The sequence below is a fragment of the Camelus ferus genome, unplaced genomic scaffold (assembly GCF_009834535.1).
Source record: "Camelus ferus isolate YT-003-E unplaced genomic scaffold, BCGSAC_Cfer_1.0 contig600, whole genome shotgun sequence".
Lineage (NCBI taxonomy): Eukaryota > Metazoa > Chordata > Mammalia > Artiodactyla > Camelidae > Camelus > Camelus ferus.
In genome coordinates, this window is record NW_022589663.1 from 207,004 (window position 1) to 233,024 (window position 26,021).

Here is a 26,021-nt window from a genome sequence, read left to right on the forward strand (position 1 = left end):
CACTCAGCAAGGGGGAAAAAGAAACATGACTCTGCAAAGTCCATGAGCCTCACCACTCACAGGAGTAGAATGGCCTCAGTACAAGATGACACTTCACACTGCAGGGTGAGAACAAAATAAAGCCACCCCAAACACAGGCACTCCCAGAGACAGCGCTCAGGAATCTTCTGCACACTCACTGTTGTGCAGCCCTCACCACCATCTATTTCAGAACACTTCATCACCTCAGAAGAAACCCCCTTTCACTAGCAGTCATTCCCTAATCCCCTTCCACTCTGCCCCTTGCAACCATCACCTGCTCTCTGCCTCTGCATGTGCCTTTTCTGGGCATTTCAGATCACTGAAGTCAACAATATGTGGCCGTTTGTGTCTGGTTCCTTTCACTTAACATGCTGTTATCAAGGCTCATCCATGTTGAATTCGTATCAGCATCTCTCTGGTTTTTTTTTTTTTTTGGAAAACTTTAAAGTTTATTAGAAGGTGGTAAGTACTATCAAAAAGAGCAGAGTGGAGCATAAGGGATTGGGTTACAAAGGGAAAAGGGCGGGTTGAGCATTTAGGGTGGACTTCCCAGAATACGTGGCCTTTTTCATCTTCTGCTTTATTTATTTTTTCCTTTTTATTCACTCTTACGTCTGAATAATGTTCCAATACATGGAGATACTACATTCTGTTCATCCAATCAGCAGCTATGTATGGACGAGGTCCAGAAGAATGAGTGTAAGAGGTGACTAGCAGGGATGGCATTTAAGCAAAGGGCAAGATGTGCTTTAAAAAGAAAAAGCCTACAAACAGAGGCACAAGGAATTTCGGTGCGTTTCTGAGCATAGTGCATGCTTGCTTCGGCAAGACTTCCGTGCATGGCTGGGGCGGATATTGGCAGGAATCACGATGAGGGAGTCATCTGAGAAGACGCCCCACTGCAAGCAGCTCAACCAATTCTCCTCCCTCATCCTGTATTTTTAGAGCCATGTTTCTAGGTTTATCTTATTTCAAGTAATAGCCCTTTAACTACACATCTGATTATCTGCATCAGACCATATTACCTCCAAGCCACAGAAAATCATTCACTGACCGGAGCAGCTCTAGGACAAAACAGTGATGGATCAGGGAGTCCTGCAGCACCCCAGCCTGCAGGTGCAAACCACACATGTGCCCTGGTGATGTCCGGAAAATAAAATGCATGGAAATATCTCACTGCAGGTGCAAGACATCTGCCCCCAAATTGCCCCAAAATTATGCTGGCAAAGCACTACTCAACCGTCTCACTACAAAAAAAAAAAAAAAAAAAATGCTAAGAAGGCAAATTTAGGCTCTTTCCTTGAAAACCAGCAACCACCACTGCCAGTATCTGAGCTGGAATGCTCCTGACTCCAAAAACCACTGCGCAGTTACTTTTCAAACGTGAAATTCATATATGTATTCCACGTAGATGATATTACAGTAGGATTTTTCTTTTCAAAATTTCCAGTTGCAACATTAGCACAAGAAAGTTTATGTTTCAGCTGTAAAAAAAATCAATTGTCTTCCACTTTCTTAATTTTGAACCTATTATTATTTTATATAGGGAGCTATGCTGCATATTATAAACCAACTGTTTGGCTTCTGCAAACAAGACCTTTATGACCTCACTATTTCAGAGCAAACTTTAATGATGTTTTGAGAGGTGGGGCCTGGGGCGCTCACTAACAGCTCTTTAAATACTGACAAGGATGTGCTATTAAGTAATGCAAAGGCTCTAACTCCACATTAACTCAGAAACCAAAGAAACTACACCAAAACCTTACTTTATCATTTTTAAATATTCCTATTCTTTTGAATATTAAAGTTCTTATAAGATATGATTTTTTTGAGAAAGACAAAAGCTGTATTAAATTTCCTCTCACCAAGAAAGCAATCTTTATCAAGAATAAAAACCCCTATGGAAATCTAAAAGACGGGACATTTCTAGCTAAGTGAACGTGCAGATCTGAACACAAACCTAAATCCTATCAGATCTCACTCAAACGAGCTCAACAAAGTTCTGGGCTACCCTGGAACTTAGCTCTTCTGTTACAAATGTTGGCTGAGCTAAGATCATCACACAAGGCTGGGAAGTAGAGTAAAGGAAAGTCCACCTGGAGGCCTCCATCTGTTTTCTTCCAGCCAAAAGGCGCCGCTAGAGCGGCCCCGCTAACAAGCCCTTCCCATAAGGAAATCCGGCATCCACACTGCCCCTGCCATCCCCAAGCAGCCCCTACGCCCCTCTCCCACTGGTTGCCTCCCAGCCTGTGAATTGTCTTCTAATAACCCCCACCCAGTTGGTGGCACCCACCCCCAATTCCCCGCTACACACACACACACAGAGCCAGGGCAGCCTTCTCAAAGCACAAATTTGATCAGATAACCCCCATTTCAAACCCTTCAGAGGCTCCCTGGTAGAGTTCTAGCCCCACACCCGACCCTGCTTGCCCAGCCTCACCTCAGTACCCAGGACCCCAGTGACCTCAGGGCCCCCCTGACATGCTCCTACTTCCCACTTGATTCCAGGCTCATTTTGACTGTTTCTCAAGGAAGCCTTCTCTCCCTCCAACCTCCCTAATTTGTTCCTCTGTTCCTAGAAGATTCTAGGCTAAGTCAACTTCTGACACTGCTAAGCTCCCAAGAAGCAAATACATTTTGCTTACTACTGTGGGACCAAACTCTCTCCCCTAGACACGCAGAAGTGAGCGTGTTATGAATAAATGAATGACGGGGTGGGTCTCAAAGGGACAAACAGAGCTGCTCTTGCCCGTCCCGACCCTTCTTTCTGTAGAATATCAGAAGTAAAACCAGATGTACATTTACTGAGGGTCACTTCCTGCTAACAACATTCACTGCCTCCTGTGTCACTTCTAGTAAAACCCAAGCTCCTCAAACTCCCTCCAGCCCAGGCCCTCTCCTGTGTCCTCCCCAGCAGGGGCACCCTCCACCCTGGACCACACAAGGCACTCTACCCGAGACCCCACCCCACAAGACTCCAGGCCTCTGCGCAGGCTGCACCTACAACCTGAGACACACTCTTGACTCCTTCTCTTGGCTGACTCTTACTCTGTCCTCAAAACTGAATGTAGAGCCCATTTCTTCCAGGAAGTCCTCTCTAATTATGTCCTTTATGTCTTGGCTGGGCTCCCTCTACAGCAGCACTGCATGGTGACCAACTGGGCTTTTGTCCGCTCCTTTGAGACCACGACCTCTTGGGGGTCATGTGGGAAGGAGTGAGAGATTACAAGAGGGGTGGGAGAAACAAAAACCAAAAATCAAAGCCCAAGTCCCAAATTCAAGGATTCCTTCTCAGAAAAAAGAATAAAATATTTCACACGTTGGCAATTTGACTACTATTTTTGTGTTTTGTGGACAGCAAAGGCTTGGTGTTCTAGTCCAAAACCCAGGTTACATGCAAATAAATGTATATATTCATATACAAAGGAAACCAGAGCTCCTCAACAACACTTTGCAGTTAGAATTGAAAGGAATTTTGATAAAGGCAATCCCTTTCTCTCTCTTCTTTCTTTTGTGGCATCATACAATTTTAGAAGTATTTGTGTGACTAAGAGATGGCTACAGCCCGTGATTCTGCACTGGAGTGTTTGGGGCTGAGGAAGCCCAGATTACATTCAGTGTGTAAATGCAATCACATCAACACACTGACAGGCGCCCTGGTGGTGGATCTGATGTTCCAAAGCAGGCAAACTTATGCTGTAAGAGAAATCTAAATAGAAAGTAAGAAATGCAATGATCTGTACTCAATTTCATTCTCTATATGGGCCATTAACTGATAGTATATTTTGTCTAATGAAAACCAAAAATGAATTGTCAAAGTCGATTATCTTCATCTGACCATTTTATGCTAAATTTGGATATCAAACCCTCACTCCATATAGAAGGCTCAGGCCTATGCTGCAGCACAGTTACATCCCGTGGAATAAAGTCTATCAAGGGAGAACTGGAGAGCTTCCTTCAGAAGCTGCTAAGTCTGGTTTTGCACCTGTACGTCATTTGCAACCATGTCATCGTCAAAGGAGTAAGACCTAACCTCTGTGGGGAGTAAAGCACTGCGGTGCTTCTGAACCATCAAAGAACACTGAGCTTTGTGAAACAGTCCTGAGGCACTTAAATCGCACTTTTTCTGAAAGGCTCCAAAACTGACCCACTTCACCATTCCAGGTACAAAAGGTAGGTACCGGAATTAGTAGAGAAATCACACCCTTGAAGTCTGACAAGGCCCTGCTTGAATCCTGCTACAGCATTTACTAGCCGCTACATGGACCAATTCCTTAACCCCTCTGAGAAGGCTTCCCAATCTGCAAAAGGGGGCTGCCACCACCCACATGGGAGGAATGGATGTGATTGCAACACGCAAGTAGGGTGGCCGACTGGTACCTGACATGGGGCCTGGCTAGTTTCCCTCCACTGCCCTTCTCCCCCTTTAAAGTTGCACTGTTCCCTCTGGTAAGGAGCAAGCACCCGGAACACTGCCTGAATCTTCTGTGTATACCTGGATACATGCCTTACCCTTAGGAGGCAAGGAAAACAACTGCCTCCTCCCCAATCACTATCAATGTTCTTAAGAGTCTGGGTTTTTTAACTCTATTTTGCAGGGAGACTATTCCAGAACTGTCCAAGCACCATTCTCTAGTTTGGCTCCTCTCCCAGCGCCCTTCCCTTCTCACCTCAGATACTCTGTCTGATTGCCTTCTGTTCATGGGAAAGCGAGTTCGGTAGGGCAGGGAGTCCCTAGGCCTCCCTCCCTCCCTCACAGGTAAGTGTGACTATATTCTCCCCACTCCCCACTCCAACTCCATCCCCTGAGGTGTCTACCCTCCCGGACCCTGCAGTTTCTGCAACTTCACAAGTCACACACGTGGCCACGATCTGTCCTTCAGAATTCTTCCAGGGTGGCCCTGCCCATCCCACGGTCCCTTAAGGATAAATCCCATTGCTCTGAAAATCACAAACGCCTCTGACTGACGCACCAAAGGTGCATGGTCTGGGCTTTCCTCCAACCAAGGCACAGCCCTGGCCCCCTCAGCCTCAGTCTGCACCTCTCGAGATGAGCTCATCCACCTACACGGCTGTGAACACCAGCTAAGAATGACGACTCCTAACGTGTATCTCTAGTCCGGCTCCTTCATCGGAGCCCCAGGCTCATAGACCTGATTGCCTCTTTGAAGTCCTAACTTGGATGACAAATGGCATCTTAAAAATGCCTCATGTCCACCATTTACTCTGGAATTCGATTCCTGGCAGGTACCTCCCAGGCTCCCCATTTTAGTAACAGACCCAGCACCCACCTAGGTGTTTAAGCTCATATTCAGTTTCCCCTGTTCCCTCCCCCAGCCCTGCCCTGGAATCAGTCCTATTATTTCCATTACTAAGCCCATCTCAAGTCTGGTTCTGCAGGGACCATGGCCGTAACCCCACAAGCTCACAGCTTGTTGCACTGAGTCACAGTCCTCTGAAGGGTGCTCCCTGGAGGGGGAGGCATCTCCTGGCATGGGTCGCCTCAGGAGGCACTGGATTCTCACAAAGGAGGCCCAGGAGAAGGGACTCGAGTTTGTCCCATGATCTGAACTTTGAAGGGTCCGAGGTCTGGGGGAGCTGCTAGTTAGCAGACACACCTGCCAGTGAGCAGATGAGGATGGAGGAACCCAGGCAAGGCTGTTCTCACTCCAACCCCTGGGATCTTGGGAGCCACGGGAAAGGCCTGTGTCCAGGGCACAGCCGAGCCATCACAAATCCCAGCCTGCATTTGCCAACCCAGATAGCCTGGAATTCTACTTGTGACACTTACTTCTGTTCTGTTCCCCACCCAGAATGTGATGAACTCTTTCAGAAAGTCTGGCCTGTCTCAAGCGAGACCAAGTCAGTGAAAAACGAAGTGTCCACATTTGGACCAGAGCATGAAAGGAGAAACAAGGCCTCATGGTCAGCATGACGGTAGTGGCCAAACCGTTCCCCCGGGTGAGATGAACCAGGGTGGGGGTGAGAATCCAAAGTCCTTTGTCGGCCAAAGCATCTTCCTTCACGGCTGACTGGGGTGTTGGAGACTCACTACCGCAAACTAACGACATGGCCGTCAGTGGTGGACGCCAGCGGCAACAGACACAGAGTCAGCTATTTACTGCCAACATGGGTAAAAAGTACAGGCCGGTGCAGGGAGGCCTGCACGGCTGCTGAGACAAACCAGAGACCCGGCTCTGAATGCCCACTGGCTGAAACGGAGAGGAAGCTACGGTCCCCGTTAGCGGTCCCTGTGTCCACCAGATCCAGGTGAGCCAGCTACTTAGGAGAAGGCCATGTTGTCCTGATACTCAGAAAAACCAGCCTCGTAAAGGGAACAAAAGAGTGGCATGGATTTTAGACTCGCTTCTGCTCCTTTATGAAGGCAAAGTAAAATAAATGGCAAAGGGAAGTAGAATGCAAAAAGAAATAAAATAAGAAAACGGTGACTGCTTCCTCCAACACCGTCCCCTGCAGCTGCTCACCCACGAGCCTGCCACCTCCTCACCAGTGACCACCGGCCAGGAAGCGCCGTCACGCACGTCACACAGCGACAGCCCTGAACTGCGTGCCGAGCACGTTTGTGTAAAAGAGGGAATCGAGCAAGATGCTGCAGAATTTGACTTTACAAGTTTAAATACTCCATTAAAATAATCCCTCAGCAGCCAGCTATATCAATTAGCATCTCACTTCTAGAAAACAATCAAACAAATTTAATAAGGGTGCATTTGTCACCAAATATAAGGAGGACCAAACAGGGTCCTCAAAGCTAGGATTTTAACAGGTATCAAACACCAGTTGGTGTTGTGCTAACAAAGCAAATATTCCAAAAAATTAGAAAATAAAAAGATGACTAGGATAATATATGGGTCAAGGCAGCTGTTAAGTTTTTGCTTTTTAAAGTGATGGAGACAGCACGGAAGGCAATCTAGCTATTTCCAATGCATGGTGTGCACAGCCCACCTTTTCAGACACAACAACATGCTCACAGGGCAGTACAAGAGAAAAAGGAATAAAGAAAAAGGAAAAGAGGAACAAGAGAAAATTAGAAACTCATAAGAACAAAAATTACTTTGACAGCATGTACAAGAATTTACGTGAGTGTGTGAGGCCAGGAAATCGGGGACGGTGAGACCCACCCTCACCTCCTGCTCCAGGGAAGGCAGGGGCCTGAGAGGAGCGGCGCTGCCGGGGGACCCCAATGTGGTCAACGCTCCTAACCAAAACTCCACCTACATGAGTCTAGGCAGCTTTTGAGCTACAAATTGTGGTCGCATTTCAGGCTGGACAGTTTTAGTCACTCCCACCAAGAGTAGCAGGAGAGAATTAGGCTCTGCTCCTGCATCAAAGCATTGTTTTAAATATTAATGACTGTGGAATAGTAAAAGCAACAATGGAGTAAAAGTGACTGGAGAAGAACGTGCTTGACCCAAGCTCACTGGCCGAATTATCTCACTGACGTTCAGATGCTGGCTGAGCGCTTATTGTACCAACACAGACAGACCCACCAGGAGGGAGGTTTAATGCGCTGCTATATTTTGATGCCGAGAGCCATGCCTGGTACACGAGGTTCTGGGTAAACAATGGTGACTGTGTCAGCCACTATGGGCTAAGAACACATCTAGCTACTCCGCCAATCCAAAGGGCAGACTTCAAAAGGCAAAAACAAGCTGGCATTCTCTGGTGGGTCTGCAGACTCAGAGCCAAGCAGTTGCTGAGCAAAAGTGTCAACAGTGACTCCTATGACAAAAGAGGAGGCACTGGCCAGGGGGCTGGGGCTGGGCTCCAGGCTTCCACTGCTCACCCACCAGTCTGTCCATGGGGAGAAGGTGGTCCCTGCTTACGTTGCACTGATGCACCTACGATGACTAACACCTGGGGGCTCAGCAGGAGGTGACAGGTGAGGTGAACGGAGCCAGCCTCGGTGTAGCACGGTACTGGAAGCTGTGCCCTCAGCAGTACCCAGTCTCCTAAACCTGCCACCTCATCTCCAAGGAGCAGAAGGGGAGTGCGGGCATGTAGATCACAGGGCCCTGTGAGGACAAGTACAGATCATGGCCACGACATAACTTGCCCCTTCCTTAAGCCATAGATGCATGTCCGGGGATGAACTGAAAATTCATCCAGAGCCCGCCAGGCACCACACGCAGGTGGGACTCGGGCCCCCTGTGCCTCTCACTCACAGGGCTGGTCTGGACTTTCTTTTTATCAATTCTCTGGCATCTTCTCCTCCAACTTACCAACAACCAGAAAGTAGGTTCTGATCTTAGGTAAGTTCAAGAATCACAGAGCACTGCCTCAAGAGCGGGCCCGGCAGCACGTGCCAGGTCCTCCGACCGCCACCTGTGGGACCGCCATGAGCGGTCTCCAGTATCAAAGCCCGAGGCCGTAAGCCGGGGAGACACAGCTTCCCTCACTTTCCCCAGCAAAGGGGGACCACCTCTCGGCAAAGGCATCTCACCCTCTTCTGCCCGAGGGACAGCACGATAGATACAAGGGGAAACAGAGCAGAAGGGGGGGGGTTAGGCAGCCCAGAAGAGCTCATCTGCACTTCCGAGGCAAAGTGTGGCCGTTGACTTAATCACAGGGACAAAGTGAGGATGAACCTTTCCCTGCTCTGTCCCATACTCCGTGATATGCCTTTCCCTGCATAAGGAGTTCATTCGGAAGTCCCTGGCGGTGTTTCTGATGTCCTAACTTGGCATGGTGGCTGTCGGGCAGGAAGAGAGGGCCTGAGCCATGCAGGTGCTGGGCCTGGGAGGCAGGAGACACTGGCTCCACCCCCAGCTCAACCAGCGCCTCGTTCTGTGTCTCGGGATTCAGCATCTCATCTATAAGCAAAGGGATGAGACTGTCCTAGGACAGGCTGCCCAACAGAAATGAAATGAGAGCCATTGTAAAGAAAGTTTCCCAGTTGCCACATTTAAAACGGGAAACAAAGAAACAAAGAAACAAAGAAACAAACAAAATCTAGAAAGTGATTTTAAGAACAGATCTTACTTAATCTACTGTATGTAAAATACTATCCTTTTGACATGTAATCAATATAGAAAGTAACAAGATAATTTACATTCTTTTTACTAGACAAGTCTCAGCGTCTGATGTGCATTTGACCTACAGCACATCTCAGCTCAGAGCAGCCTCCTCCCCAGCGCTCCTAGCATCAGTGGCTGTGGCTAATCTATTGGACAGCAACTCCAGGGTTCCCACCAGGGGTCCTGGCTGAGAAGCGGGAGTAAGTGTCCACACTAACCCTAAAAGGATCTCTGTGAAAAAAAGGCGGATTCACTTTTAAATGTCTGTAAACCGGCGGGCATTACCTCCCTTCCCCCTTGGCTACAAGACAGCCCTCTTCCTTGCCGATCCATTTCTGGATGTAGGGAAGCAACCCGGCACACAGCCAGGACGGACGGGCATCCAGGTAGAATTACCTGCTGTCTGTGTCCAGTCCCATGAAGTCCTCCTTCTGAAACAGGATACAGAAGAGGGAGATCATGTCCCCAGACTTGTCGGGGGGCCCATCCAGCCACTTGGACTTGAGCATGATGAAGAGTGACTCAGAGTGACTCAGTGAATTCCTCGATCATCTTCTCCACCATCCTGCAGTCCTCGTAGTTTGAAGGCCACGACGGTGCGTGGCTGCTCTGCTACCTCCCCATGCAGCACAAAGACAAAGAGCTGAGAGTCATTAAGCGTGGTGCCATACAGCTCCTCTGCACGTGGAGCTTCTCGAAGGCCTTGGCCGAGAGGCAGTCAGTAATGGTGACAAGGCCCACGACCTTGCGGTGGGTCTGGAAGATGCTTCACCCATTCTCGGGCACATAGTGGTGCCTGTAGTGGATACAGAGTGCCCAGGGGGAGCTGCAGGGGATGATCTGGCTCACCAAGGAGATTTGCTTATAGATGCAAAGGAAATTCTCCTCTGAGATGATCCCCATGTGTTGGACCACCACGGGGAGAGTCTCGTAGTCCTCAGCACACTGCACGTAGTCAGGGATTCTCATGTAGCAGGCCCTGCCGAGAGGGGAGAGGAGATCGATTTACATACTGTGCTGTGTTCTGCGGGCCCCTCTGCATTGCAGTGACCTGGTGTGTACCAACCAGAAGGCAAGGGAAGCCCAAGCAAAGCCGGGGGTACAGTTTGTCCTCAGAGTCTGCACATGGCTACTGTAGCTCGGATCACATTACCCAGCTTTTGGTCTAGGCTTCCTGCCCCTGCAGAAAAGGATCATTTCTTGTTTTCTTTTTCCAAGCACCTAGCCAGACCCTGATGAAAAGTCAGTGCTCAACACTCCTGAATAAAGAAATGAACAAAGGAACTGCTTTCCCCACACCCCTTCAGCAGAATATAAAGAAAAGAACCACAGTGGGATCAAAAGATCTGGATTTCAACTCCAATTTATTTGAACTTCTAAGCTGCAGAATTATGGAGAAGAAAACTTGCCTTGGGGATGAAGGTACAGTTCAGTGGTAGAGCACGTGCTTAGCATGTACGAGGTCCTGTGTTCAATCCCCAGTACCTCATTTTAAAAAATGAAACAAATAAATAAACCTAATTACACTCCTCAAAAAATATTTTTTAATTCAAATTTCAAAAACACTTTGCAACTGACACAACATTGTAAACTTGACTATACTTGAATTAAAAAAAAAAATCCTTGCCTTACAAGAATATATCTGGATTATGGAAGTTTGCAAATGTAAAATGCCTAGGGTACCACCTGCATAAAAAGGGGGGACTGTACAAATTTACTATCCCTCCTTTATGAGCTATATATTTTTGGGGGGGTTATAAAATCTCAGAGCTAATTTTCTCAGATTAAAAAATAGAAAACATTACCTGATTCTCAGTACTGCTGAAGAATCAGATAACCCTATGAAAGCATCTGACCCACAGAGGTTACTTAATAAATGTTTGTTGAATGAATGAATAAACAAGAAAAGTGAATGCTGCTCCCTGCCACAGACCATCATAATGATACTGCCTGGAAATCCCAAGACCACGTTCCACCCGACTCTACACTAACCACGTGGGTGACCTGGGCAGGCCTGTGTGCTTCTCTAAGCCCCAGTTTAATCATGAATAGAAATGAGGGCAATAACACAAACCTCAAAGTGTTAGTGAGTCAGTAATGAATTGTACCCCAACTTTGCAAGATGGAACCATTAAGGAAAATTGGGCAAAATGTCCATAGGCCCTCTCCATATTATCTCTTACAACTACATGGGAACCTACATTATATCTCAAAATAAAAAGTCTAATATTTTAAAGAGGCTATTGAGGTTAAATGAGCTCACTGTCTCAAATAAGGGACACACAGTACAAATAGGACAATGCCCAGCCCATGAGATACACTCAGTTAACATTCCCACTGAACCCACTGGTCCCTCCAACTTCAGAGCACGAGGATGGGTCCTTATGGCCAGAGGCCACTGCACCTGACAGTAACAAAGCTAATGGTCCCCACTTCCAAGAGCCCCTGTCACCACCATACGTCTAATTTTGTATTTGTAATTTTTTTCTTTTTATTAAATAGAAAGTCCCAATTGCATAGCATTCATGTCACCAAAACGTGACCACAGAGATTACGATGGCAGCCCTTCATGGTGAAACAATAAAATGAAAAGCCATTTCCATAAGACCTCTGTGTAAATCTACTAGGGAACTTCATCCTGGACTGAGAGGAAGAGGACTGGGGAGGAGGGAGCAATCTGGGGCAAACAGACCCATGGGCCACCTGTCCCACGATGGACTTTAGACTCAACCCTCACCCTTCAGGAACTTCAAAATACACACAGACAGAGTGCTATGGACAAGATTTTTTTTTTTTTTAAAGAAATCCCTGACTCCCTAGCAGGTCTTGTTTCTACCGAGACACAATGGCTTATGTGTATAATGTTTCACAAAAGCCCTAAAATATTATCACCCCAACTTGACACATTAAGAAACTGAGGGAGAAAGGTTTATCACATTGTGAAAGATTAGAGAGAGGCCACGTCAGACACCGTATTTAAACCCAAGCCCCTGCTCCAGTGCTCACACTAGAAAGTGTGACATGCTGCCCCTTTCCTGCCCTCTCCCTGCAATAAATTTCTGAAGAGTCTTTTCTGTGCCATCTGGAATCACAATAACTTCAATTTTCCACAAAGAGCTATGTCACTCCTTGGAGGAAGTATCAAAATCTAAAGGGTTGGGATGGGAGGAGAGATTTGCATTTTCTGTTTCTCAAAGGAAACATGGCTTTAAAAGAAACTGAAAAGCACTTATCTAGTCTAAGCCCTCATTGTGCAGAGAAAGAAACGGAAGTTCAGAAGAGATGAGGAAAGGGCCTTATTAACAAATATTGCTTCAGCGCAGCATCAAGCCAGCCCTGGGCACTGCTGGGGGAGGATCTGGGAGGCCCAGGAGAATGAGTGTTAGAAAAAGGAAAGAGAAGAAGCATACAAGGCCCTGTCTCTACACCACCATAACATGAAGTTCCACCAAATTACCCAGTATGGGTGCAGCCAATATTAAGGTGGGCTAAACAGGTTATAGAAACCTGGAAGTCTCAACCATAGTGGAAATTCCAACATTTAGTGTGTTTTTTTCCCAGTTCAAGCATCAGCTCAGTGGGCACTCTGTACCAGGGACTACACGAGGCCTGGAGTTCTCCCAAGTACAAATCTCTATTACCACGTGTGCAAACCACATAAAGGCCCACCAGAAGAAAAGTGCCCACAGATAAGATGGAATTACTGAAGCTGAAAGCAGTCAACCAGCGTATGTTACTAGGAAAAATGATGCTGCTAGAAATGGACTCATGGACATAGAAAGCAAACTGTGGTTAGCAGGCAGGAAAGGGGGGATTAACAGATACACATTAATAAATATAAAATAAATGACAAGGACCTACTATATAGCACAGGGAACTATATTCAATTTCTTGTAATGAGTTGTGCTAAAAACAATCTAAAACATATTTATATACATATGCATATGTTTATAACTGAATCTCTGCTGTACACCTGAAACTAACATTGTAAATTGACTACACTTCAATAAAAATAATTTTAAAAAATAAGTATAAATAAAATCAACGCCATTAAGATAAAATAAAAGAACACTCTTATCCCCTTAGCTGTAGGTGGTGGAGAATTCTGGTTACAAGCACCAAGTCCACTGGATCACTCCAGCACTGACTGTCACTCTTTCTGACCATCAGACAGTCACTTGGCTTCACTGAGGTTACTTTTCTCTTCTGTGAAAGGCTACAGTGGCAACTAATGATGTATAGAATCTCATCATTCACAAGCCCAACAATTAGTGAGGACTTCCCATGGGCCAGGCTCTGGAGAGATGAAAAGATAGGGTCCCAGATATATTCATGGGTAGAAGTTTATGTCATAAAGACATTAATTCTTCCTGTTTTGATAGACAGATTCTATGCAATTCTGATTAGAATTCCTACCAGATTTTTCATGGAATGTAACAAGTTAATTTATGGTCAGGAACAGCCAAGAAACTTCTTTAGAACCACCACTGGGGAGGGGTGGATAGGTCATTCATTTCCACTGTTCTTTCTGAAGTGATGAAAACGTTCTGGAATAATAATGGTTGCACCACTGTGAATATGCTAAAAGCTGCTGAATTGTACCATTTAAATGGGTGGACTTCATGGTGTGTGAACAATATCACAATAAAGCTGTTATATGAAAAAATATTCCTTGACAATTATTTTTCCCTCTATACAACTAGTCTACCCCACAATTTAAGAAAAACAAAAAACCAAAACAAACCAAACTGTGCCAGGAGCTTTTTAGGACTGCAATGTCCCTGGGTCTCCAACGCCTCTGGTGGTGCTGTTCCTGTTAACACACACTAGCTGGGCTGGGCTAGTTAGGGACTGTAACTATGTTTTTAAAATCGACGGTCACACGTTTCACCCTGGGAGAGGGAAGGAAGGAGCATGTCACAGCCTCATGCCTTCAGCTCATTTTTAACTGAACCAAGCCCTGCTTTCAACACTGTAATCCCTCTCACTATAAAAACACGTGACATCAACAAGCACCGCCATCATAACACCTGAAAGAGTTCAAGGTACTTACCTGGGGCAGAAACACTGAGGGAGGAGACAGAATCTCGCTCAGCACTGACAATCCCTTTTTCCGACTCCACCAGGAGAAGCTGGGCTTTACAGCCGGAGGCTCTCAGCCCAGGGAGCAGCGCCCACGCCGCTGAGCTGGTCCTCAGGGAGCGGGAAAGGGAGAGGAGGGCAGCCCCGGGGTCGCGGGGCAGGGAAAGCGGGGCTGCAGCCTCGCTCGGAGGCCAGCCACAGCCCCAGCCACCCGCCCCCGTCCCGGTCCGCAGACCCCGCCCACGCGGGACACAGCCCGCCCGGGGGCTGGGGACGGGTCGGTGGCCGAGGAGAGGAAGCCCGGGAGGAGAGGACTCGCGGGTGGGAGAGGGGAAGGGGACGCCAGCCGCGGACTGAGGGGAGCCCGGCTGGGGCGAGAGGCGGCAGGTGCACACCTGGCCCTGGACAGCTGTGGCCGGGGCGCCGGGGCGCCGGGGCAGGTGGCGCGGGCACAGAGGGCTGGCCCCGAGCAATTCAGCTGAACACACGCTGACTCACGCCCTCGCGGGCTGTGACACGTGGACCACCCTCCCGCAGCCGCCTGACCCCTTTCTCGGGAGCCCCCTCCTTTCACTTCCACAGCCAGAGTCCCCGGCCCAGGGCAGGAGCCAAAGGCCTACCAGGCGACAGAGCTGAGAAGGTTTTGTGGCCGATCCCTGGCTGGGAGCTGGAGCTTCCAAACCGCGGTCCAGCTGGCACTGACTGCGCATGCGTAGGAGGGCCAGCGATCCTCTGGGTTCTGCGAGAAAAGCTAGGGCAGCAAGGGAGGGAGAAGATGGGAGGAGGAAGAGAGGAGGGGAAAAGTGGAGGGAGACAGATGGACAGGAGAAGCAGAGAGAAGGGAGGGATCTGGAGAGGGGAGGGGAGTAGCGGAGATGGAGAGAAAAAGCTTTACTTCTGGGGGCACCCCGAAGGAGGCAGCAGTCCTGCCTCTGTACCATTCTGTAACCCTTCAAGGCCCGCAGCTCAAGTTTTACCTCCCTGGTCCAGCCCTCCAGCCGATGCCTCTGCAGAACCCCTACGGGGATCACACCCGTTGTCCCCACGTGGAGCTGGGTTTCCTGTTGCTCTGGGAACCAAGCACCCGCAGGTGTTGTCTCTCAGAACTACCTTGGGAAGTGTACATATTCCCCTTTTACAGGCTGGGAAACAGGCAGGCACGATCTCTGCCTTAGCTCCACTGTCCCAGGTGTTGGCCTTGCGGGGAGCGGGAGGTACAAGATCAGAGCCCCAGACAGAGCAGACTGCCTGAGTGTTGGTGCATAGTCCCATCCCTCCTGGGTAAAACACACCTAACCCAAGTGGAACCATCAAGGGCTCACAGTAGGTTCCTGGGTGTGGGAGAGCTGTCCTCAGTTCCAGTGCCCAGCTTGCTAGGTAGATAGGAGTGTTACCGAGTCCAAATTCATTCTCCTCAGTGAAGGACAGGCCAATAAGTTGGGAGACCCGCTGCTGGGGCATGGAAAAGCAAGTTTCTGTAGAGCTAGATGGCAAACTAATGTCCTGGAAAACCATCTCCCCAAGTCAGAATTCAGGCTCGTTTCCTACGTGCTTGGTTGTTGCAAACTTCTTGGTGTAGGAATTCCTTGTTGTTAGAATCCTTTGTTCTTGCAGCTATCTGCCTGGGTCAAATCTCTGTAAACCTCCAACAAAACAAACGTTATTTTCTATTCTGCAACTTGTTATCATTTTATGAATGAAAAGTGTTAAATATCCTTAAAGGTCAGAGCCTTCAGAATAGGCTCTTCTGTATATTTCAGGCTCTAGGCAACATTGTTTTACAAGCAAGATGAAGCCTAGGAGACAGAGCAAAGGGTTAAAGTCAAAGGAACAGATCTAATATGGAGTCAGATTTGTTCTTTTCTATTACCGAGGCAGAAGCCACTTGAGGATTTAAATCCCTTTAAGTTAAAAATAACTAAAACTTTAAAGGAATTTACATACATAGGTGGGAATGTGCATAGCATATCTGGAAAAGCACACGAAGGATAGTAAACAGTGGCATCTCCAGGGAGGGCTTTAAGAAGAGAAGATGAGGGGAAACTTCTTTCACTTGTATATTTTTGTGCTGTGTTTGAATTTTTTTTTAACCATATGCATGTATTTCTTTTTCAGTAAAAAAAAGTGTAATGAAGCAAAGGAGTAACTAGATCAGCAAATACAGCAGCCATGGAATCACTAAGCCAACACTTTTGATTTAAGCCAGGAAACATTTATTGACTCTCTGCTATGTGCCCAGTGCTGTTTTAAGACTTCTTTTATTATTCTTACTATTCTTATTCTTACTATTCTTATTCTTATTCTTACTTTATAAAATAATAACATGCTATCCCTCACCCCTGCCCATGGCTGGTGGAAAACCAACTGAGTTTTTATTGAGTTGTTTTCCAAGGAGTAGAGATGAGTTATAAACAGAACACATCTTCAGGGCAAAACAGGCGGAGTGGTTTTCCAGCACGCCAGACAGCTATGAAGGGTTTTCAATAGAGGCACCCAGACGCTGAGAGAGAAATCCTCCAGGACCCTACAAAAAGCTGCCCAAACTTCCTTCTCCATGGCACTACTGAAATAGGAAAGAACAAATCTGACTCCATATTAGATCTGTTCCTTTGACTTTAAGAAAGCCAAGTTAATACGCTCCGGTCTTTTCATGGGTTATGATGTCACAGAGGAGATGGACAGGTTAACAAGGGACGACTCTGCAGTGATCACGGAGCCGGGGAGCGGGATGGGCAGGCAAGATGTATGACGCAGCCGCAGCTGTGCCCGCGCTTCTAGGCAGGAACCCAAAGTCACCTCGACAAGGTGTCAAACACGTGTGTCCACAGTCCTCATCACCTGACATGTATTAACGAGAAATGGAAACCCATAAAATGCCAATAACCTTGGTGGATACACCGTCCAAATTGCAAAGTCACAGTTTGACAACTGGCCATCTCGGTTCCCTGGGATTCATTCTTGGAGAACCTTAAAAACCACTCCTCTGTCCTCAAGAAATGCTGCATATTTGTCCTCTCTTTGGTTCAGGGATGGAGGACGTTCAAGTGAACTTTAATGTCTGCACAGATTTGACTGTCTTTCTCCAGGTTCACTTGTCCATTCTAAAGAGGCCTGAGTTAAGTCCATCCTTCGTAAGATCTATTCCCTCCAGTGGCAACTCATTGAGCTTGCAATTAAAAGCCAACTGAACAAGACTGTCCTCAGCTAAAAAGTTAACCCACCCTTCACTGCTTTCTTAATCTCCTCTCCTGGCTAATTGCAACAGACAAACACCTCCCTCCACCAACCTCCCCGACTATACAGTTTGTCACCCCAAAGAGAAAGTAAGGTCCATAAAAGAGGAGACAACTCCATAGTCACCTCTGAATTCCTAGCATATAGTAATGTCAATAAATAGAAATATGATTGTGGCTTCTTTCCTTTAAAACATTTCTGGTTATTTAAATGAGACCTTGGAAGAGAGGTGTTTGCGGTCCAGTATCTTGATCCACAATACTCTGGAGGCCTTTTTCGGAATGGCTGTTCACTGATCCATTCAAAACACAACTTCTCATTCCAGGAATAGCTGTGCTTTTCTGCCAGGAGTTTGTGGTCACTCTCATGCCAGAACAGCTTTAAACTATATCCTTACTTTGGATTTGTTATTTTTCCCCTCTTCCAAAAATATTGACATTCCTTACTTTCTTGCCTTGAGGATTTTTTTTCCTAGTTCAACCTTTAGTAAACCAGGCTTCTCGGGATGGGCTTGGCCTTACATATGATCAGCCATCCAACTCCCAGTGTGAGAGGAATCGGGCTCACCTCCTGCCCTCCTGTCAGGGCAACTAAAACTCAGTTCAGGAGCCAACAGGCACCCCAGGGCTTCTAAGGCTCGCTTATCTCCCAGAATCCCTGCTTTCTGGTTTGTCTTGGCTTCTGAGGATTTCCCCTCACTTTCTTGACAATTAGCTGTGCAGCTTGAAAGATGAGGAAGGAAGGTTTTATTTCTTAATCAGCATTTCAAGGAACTTGTGTAATGAAGGTTTTCACGAGATTCTAGAACACTCCATTGCCGAGACAGAAAACACACTAGATATTTTCTAAATTTAGATATCATGTGCATTTTTCTTTGTTTTTGTTTTCTTAACTGCTAACAGACATTTTTTAATTAAAAAAAATAACGCCCCAAATAGGATAGAACATTGAAGGGGCATACAAAATTAAAGGACAAAGACAGAAAAATGATAAATACTGTACAAAGTTAATATAATACATACACTATGGATCAGATCAGCAATTCTCAGTAACAGCTAATTGAAACATGATCATGAGGTAAAACGTCTCTCCTGTCAGGAGATGGCCAACAGAAAATAGAATTAATACAACAAACTAAAATTCTAAGTCTGGCGAGGTACAGAATGCTACCAGCTAAATGTGTCTTCTTCTGGAAAAGAGGGAGGCTCACCAGCTCTTTACTGTGGAGCCTGAACCCAAGTGAGGGCGGTAAAGTGAGCTCTGTAAGTACCCAATTAACAAAGTGAGTGATGAATAAAGAGACGTGAGCTTTGATGACAGAGATGATACTACTATTCACTTGTCCTGTAAAGTATGTCTTCACGTTCAGTGATCAAACCTCAGGCATCCTCAGGGATTGAGATTATAGGAAAATGCACAGCCGGGCCCAGACCTCCTCTTTGAGCTCGTGACATTGCACTTAGATGTCTCAAGGGCACCTCAAACTCCACCTGCAAAGAGCTGACTTCACGGTTCTCCTCCAATAGCAGTCCTGCCCAGGGCCCCTGGTCGGGGGACAAGGTCTCCCTCCCTATCCCAGCTCAGGCCCATCACTCACAGATGTGACTGGACCCCTCGTTCAGGGCCCAGATTTCCTCAGTCATGGAGTCCCACCACCCACACCTGTCCTACCAGGTACTCAATGGCACTCACTCAGCACTGACTCTGTGCTGGGGACCACGCTGCACACTGCGCACACGTAATCTCACTGGATCTCCACAGCAGTCTTGGGAAGTCGGTACATCACTGCTTTAATTGATTAGATAAATTGTTTCACTTCCTTGAGTGCGTCATCCAAAGTGACACGGCTACTGAGCCACAAACCTGGGACTGAAAACCACTTGAAAACTGAACACTGCTACACCTCGCAGCCACCCTACTCTGACTCATCACATCACCTCCTGCCGAGCCTTCTAAATGTTTCTAAGCATTCTACAAGACAAAAGTGATCTACGAGAGCACCCCACTCCCCTACTTAAAATCTGTCAATGACGGTCCACTGCCCTTAGGAGAAAGCCCCACCGGCCTGAGCACAGCCCAACGGCCCGGCATCCGCGTTCCCTGCGCGGCCTCGCCGCCTCACCCACCACGCAGCCCTACACGTGCCGTGTCCAGGACAGGGATGCTGACTCCGTACAACCCGGGGCTCATCTCAATCGAACAATGATCACCCTCTTCAGTGGTCACCCTCTTCATTGCTGACTCTCAGAAAAATATTTTCTCAGGATGAATCAATATCTTTTTCCTTACAACTTCCCGTCATTGATAATGAGCTCCCCCCAAAAGAGAGAAGACCTAATTCTCAGTCTCCTTATCTGTAAAGTGTGAATAACAAGGAAATATGTGAGGTTTTAAGAGAAATAATATTCATGTGAGGCTGAGGGACAATTCCCAACATACAGTAAGCACTCAATATGTGCTTACTTAATATTAATAAGAATATATTGCATTCCAGCAACCTTAAATCAATGTTTTATGGCTTTCTCCAACAGACTGACAAACTGTTGGACGAACCCCTTTGAGCAGATCAGCACAAGTGTACTGGGAGAGGTAAGTGCTGACTCCAGTTACAGCTGCAGCCAACCAGCACTACGGGGCGGGGGCAGTTTGCTCAAACTCTTACATGTTGCTTGAGCATTTAGTTGTCGTTATTGAATAAAGACAGGTGTTCTTTAGTCAAAGCTCCTGAAACATAAATCTTCAAAGACTGATGCAAATTAGGTTTAAAGAACAACACTCTCACTCGAAATTATTTGAAAATTATAGTCTTAGCTCCTCTGCACATCAAAAGGCCATGTTCTTAATGTATCTGACTAAATACACCAAAAGGTTGTTTAAAAGAAATTAAGATGAAGCCATCCTGAATAAGCTCTCAGTATCAACTGCACAAAGCCTCAACCAAGGGTCTCATTTCTCACTTCCAGATAGGTGTTCAGGTAGCTTAACGTGAGTCTTGGTTTCTTATAACATGGGGGTCAGAAGAGTTGTGGATAGATTTATGTAGCAAATATAAACCTAGAGTATTTGCTGTGTGGGAATCCTAGAAATAAACAAATTGATATATAGTCCCACCCTTAAGAAGCTCAGCCTTTCCATTTACAACAGCATTAAAAATTAAATGAGAGATACATTTAACAAAAATTTACAAGATTTGTACATTGAACATTTTCAAGTATCACCGAAATAAAATTTACAAGATCTACATATATGGAAGACATCTCATGTTCATGGAATGGTAGACAATATTGTTAAAAATGTTAAGACTCCCCAAAGTGATCTACAAATTCTGTGGAATCCCTATCAAAATTCCAGCTGACTTCTTTGCAAAAATTGAAAAACTGATCCCAAAATTCATATGGAAGTGCAAGGGGCCCAGGACAGCCAAAACAATCTTGAAAAAGTAGAGCAAAGATGGAGGACTCACTTTAAAGGGTACTAAAAAGCTATAGTACTCAAGTCAGTATGGTACTGGCATAAGTTTGGATTAATAAATCTATGAGACACTATAAAAACCCAGGGGGAAAAAACTTACATTTACATTCAGTTTTCCACAAGGGTGCCAACAACACTTCATTGAAAGTATAGTCTATTCAACAAATGGTGCAGGGACACCTGGGTATCTGCAGGGAAAAGAATGAATCTGGAATCTGGACCCCCATATTTTATATAACAAATAAATTTAATTCAAAATGGATCACAGACAGAAACGTAAAAACTAAATGTATAAACTTTTAAAAGAAGACACAGTATAAATCTTTGTGGTCCTAGGATAGGCTTTGGTTTCCTAGATACAATACCAAGAGCACAAGTGATAGAAGAAAAAAGCAGATAAACTGGACTTCATCTAAATTAAACCTTTTTCTTACAAAGGACATCATCAAGAAAGTGAAATGACAGTGGTAGGGGGTATCTCAAGTGATAGAGTGCGTGCTTAGCAAAAAAATAAAATAAATCAATACATCTAATTACCTCCCCTATAAAGAATTTTTTTTAATGTTTAAAAATCTAAAGTGAAAGGACAATCTGCAGAATAGGAGAAAAAATTTTGCAAAGCATGTATCTAATAAGAGAGTTGTATCCAGGATATATAACAAATGCTTACAACTGAACAATACAAGAAAATAGACCCAATTTTTAAATTTGCCAAGGATTTAAATAGATATACAAATGGCCAATAAGCATATGAAAAGATGCTCATCATCACTAGCCAAATCAAAATGAAAATGAGATCGCTTTTTACACCCACTAGGATGGTTATAATCAAAACATGGACAATAATAAGTGTCGTTCAGGAGGCAGAGAAACCTCATATGCAGCCAGTGGAAAGGGACAATGGTGTAGCTTCTTTGGAGAATTATGGTGTTTCCTCAAAAGGTTAGCGTTATATGGTTCAGCAATTCCACTCCTACATATAGATTTATCCCTCAGTATCCTCGGGGGGTTGGTTCAGGAACCCCCCACCCTGGATAACATAATCCAAGGATGTTCGAGTCCCTTTACAGCCATCTGGATCCATGAAGTGGAAACTACAGATATGGCGGGCCAACTGTACAGCCAACAGAATGAAAACATATTCTCACAAAATCTTGCACATCAATATTCATGGCAGTATCATTCAGAGTAGCCAAAGTTACAAACAATATCCATCCATCAATGAACGGATAAACAAAATTACCAAGAATAGTCCCACAAACTTTTGGTCATTGAATCTTTGACAAAGGATGTGAGAACATACAATGGAGTAAAGACAGCCTCTTCAGCAAATGGTGTAGGGAAAACTGGACAGCTGCATGTAAATCAATGAAGTTAGACTACTCCCTCACTGCATACACAAAAATAAATTCAAAATGGCTTAAAGACTTAAACATGTCGACAAGATAGTATAAAACCCTTAGAAGAAAACATAGGCAAAACATCTGACATACATCTCAGCAATGTTCTCCTAGAGCAGTCTACTCAAGCAATAGAAATACAAGCAAAAATATACAAGTGGGAAATAATTAAACTTACAAGCTTTTTCACAGCAAAGGAAACAGTAAGCAAAACAAAAAGAAAACCTATGGAATGGGAGAATATATTTGCAATAAATGAGACTGACAAGGGCTTAATTCGCAGAATATGTAAACAGATTTACACGTAATAAGAAAGAAAAACAAACAATTCAATCCAAAAATGGGCAGAAGACCTAAAGAAACATTTCTCCAATGAAGACATACAATTGGCCAATAGGCACATGAAAAAGTGCTCAATATCATTATCAGAGAAATGCAAATCAAAACTGCAATCAAGTCTCACCTCTCACCAGTCAGAATAGCCACCATTCAGAAGTTCACAAACAATAAATGCTGGAGAGGCTGTGGAGAATAGGGAACCCTCCTACACTGTGGTGGGAATGCAGTTTGGTGGAGCCATTGTGGAAAACAGTATAGAGGTTCCTCAAAAGACAAAAAATTGACCTCCCATATGACCCAGCAATCCCACTCCTAGGCACATATCCAGAAGGAACCCTAATTCAAAAAGACACCTACACCCCAATGTTCACAGCAGCACTATTTACAATAGCAAGACATGGAAACAACCTAAATGTCCACTGACAGATGAATGGATAAAGAGGTTTTAGTATAATTGTAAAATAGACTACTATTCAGCCATAAAAATATAATAAAATAATGCCATTTGCAGCAACATGAATGGACCTGGAGAATGTCATTCTAAGTGAAGTAAGCCAGAAAGAGAAAGAAAAATATCATATGAGATCGCTCACATGTGGAATCTAAAAAAAACCAAAAACCAAAAAACAAAAAAGAAAGAAACAAAAAGATAAAGTTATATACAGAACAGAAACAGACACAGAGACATAGAAACCAAACTATGGTTACCAGAGGGGAGAGGGTGTGGGAAGGAATAATTTGGGATTTCAAGATTTGCAGATACTGACTATGTATAGAATAAACAGCAAGTTTATACTGTATAGCACAGGAAAATATATTTAATATCTTATAGTAACTTATGTTTAAAAAGAATATGAAAATGAATACAGGTATGTTCCTATATAACTGAATTGTTGTGCTGTACCCAAGAAACTGACACAACATTATAAACTGACTAGACTTCAATGAAAATATTTTTAAATAGACCAATAAGGAAAAAAAAGAAAAAGGATATTATCAAACCAAAAGAATAAAGTACTGATTCAGGCTACAATATGGATGAACCTTGAAACTTTATGCTAAAATAAGCCAGACACAAAAGGACAAATAGTGCCCTTTTAGATGAACTGTATCTAAGCGTTTACTGTACTACTCCTGTAAATTTTCCGGAGGTTTGAAGTCTATCAATATCAAAATAAAATGTATTATTCATTAAAAACATAAAAGGATTCTTTAAAGGAGGGCTTTAATTATTAAATGCAGAAGTGCAAGTAAAGCTCCTGGAACAACACTTTGCACGTCCACAGACAGTCACTGCTTTCACTGCCACTCAGAGGGTGGTGCCAGCGCTGATGAAGGCTGCCTCCACTCGCTCCCCTGCAGAGAGGTGTGAGAGCCTGGGCTCTGACAGGCAGGGTGACGGTGACCCTGGGTCAGACACAGCCATGCCCCAGACTCTGCGATAACCAACTTTCTTATACAAACTGCTCCATGTAACATAAACACGCTACAGGGATGTAACTTACAACACAGGGAATATAGCCAATGTTTTACAATAACTATAAATGGAGCATAACATTAAAAATTGTGCATCTATTGTACACCAGAAACTTATATCATATTGTAAATCAGCTATACCTTTATAAAAAATTAAAAAATAATTTAAAAATGTTATCTCTTTAGTAGGCAATTTGGTTTTTAAGTAAATACTAAACAGCTTAGAATGTATAAAAGCATTAAAGTGTGATGTTTGTTTACATATTTATTTACTTTCAGCCTCCTGCTAAAAGAGAAATTAAACAATTTTTTTAAACACAGCTTAAAAACCATAACAACAAATAGACAAAGTGAGAGTGAAGAGAAAATGGAGATTCAATAATTAAATGAAACCAGGGGGAGGTAAAGTCATAAAAATGGATGCCATTAAGCCAGGGTAAGTGTTAAAGGCCTACTAGAAATTCAGCTGTAAGATTCTTGGCAGCTGATGTGAAGGAAAAGCTCAGCTGGGCTAACGAGCTAAGTCATAAATCTAAGTGTGATAAGTGTCGCTTTAGTGATCTAAGTTCTGCCGGGCTAACTCCAAGACGTGCACATGAGGTTTTATAGGTAAATTACAAGCTTGGGGTATTAGGCCAATAGGCATGGAACAGCTTTAGCAGCATTATCATCAACAAAAGTGGAGGCAGGGAGGCAGCAAACCAACATTCCAAGCCAGATATGTATCTTTGAAAATCCAGCTGGCTAGCAAAACACATACAGCAAACCAACACAAATTAACCTAGATTTACAAGTTAGTCTAGCAGAACTCAGATCAGTATTCCAATACTTAGACTTGTTAGCCCAGCCCAGCCTCTCCTTCACATTCCTAGACTTATGAGTTATCTTGTCAGACCAGCCCGGTTTTTCCTTCAGAGTAGAGCTCAGTGATAGAGAGTGTGCTTAGCGTTCACGGGGTCCTGGGTTCAAGCCCCAGGGCCTCCACTAACAGATAAATATACCTAATTACCTACCCCCCCAAAAGAGCCCCAAAGAAAAGAAAAAGAGAAATTTCTTTCCTAAAAAAACCTGATATTAAATTTAGATTAAATACTTTAAGAAAAATAGAAAAAGATGAGTGACACAAGCGATAATGCCCGAGAGATAAATCCGCGGTGGCTGCTGGAAGGTCCCCATATCCCACGTGCAAAAATCTGAAACAACCTTCTCACCACTCAGAGTCATCCTCAGCCCACCCCACCCCTCCCCCTGTTAAATGCAGGAGCACAGGCAGGGCCCTGGCCTTTGCTCTCTCTGTGTCATCACAGTGAGACAGGATGGAAGGGGGCAGAGCACAGCCATTCAAGGAAGGCCACAGCAATTAACATCAAAATGGTGAAGGATTCAACCTCCAATAGGCCTTGAGGCTCAGGATGAAGAGATTTAACTTCTAGCAGAGCTTGAGCTTCATTATACACCCATTGTAATAGTAACATGGTGAATAACACGCCCCCAGGCACAATGGCAGTCCCAAGGCTAGCCACAAAAGGTCACAGGGTGGGAAATGGCCAACTCCCCGGGAATCCCAGCCCCTTGCCCTTAGGCTGGTCCTTCTACTTATTAGCATATGAAACCACCAAGCCCAAGAAAACAAGCAACACAGCGCCGCCTCGCGGTCAACCCTCTCTCTCCCTCTTCGGAGAAAGCCCACACTCTGTGGAGTGTGTACCTACTTTTAATCTGAGCACCCAACCCCCACACCTCGTGGCGATTCTCTTGCCTTTCAATGTATCTCTCTGAGTAAATCTACCTTTACTCAACAGTTGTTTGCTCTTGAATCATTTCCTACACGAAGCCAAAGACCAACATCTGGAGGGACAAATCCCAGGGGCTCAACTAATGCGTGGGACACAGCCCTTCTCATGCCCCACATCTGTTTTCTTGTATCAACAGGACTGGGTTGTGAAGGGAGTTCTTAGGCCCC

At 45.0% G+C, this 26,021-nt stretch overlaps 1 protein-coding gene and 1 pseudogene across 1 annotated transcript in view; both read right to left on the minus strand.

The window, feature by feature from the left end:
* LOC106730523 overlaps nucleotides 1–26,021 on the minus strand; it is a 134,128-nt gene that overhangs the window by 41,296 nt on the left and 66,811 nt on the right. The window lies entirely within an intron of this gene.
* Nucleotides 1–26,021, minus strand: part of LOC106731174 — a 55,498-nt pseudogene that overhangs the window by 24,255 nt on the left and 5,222 nt on the right.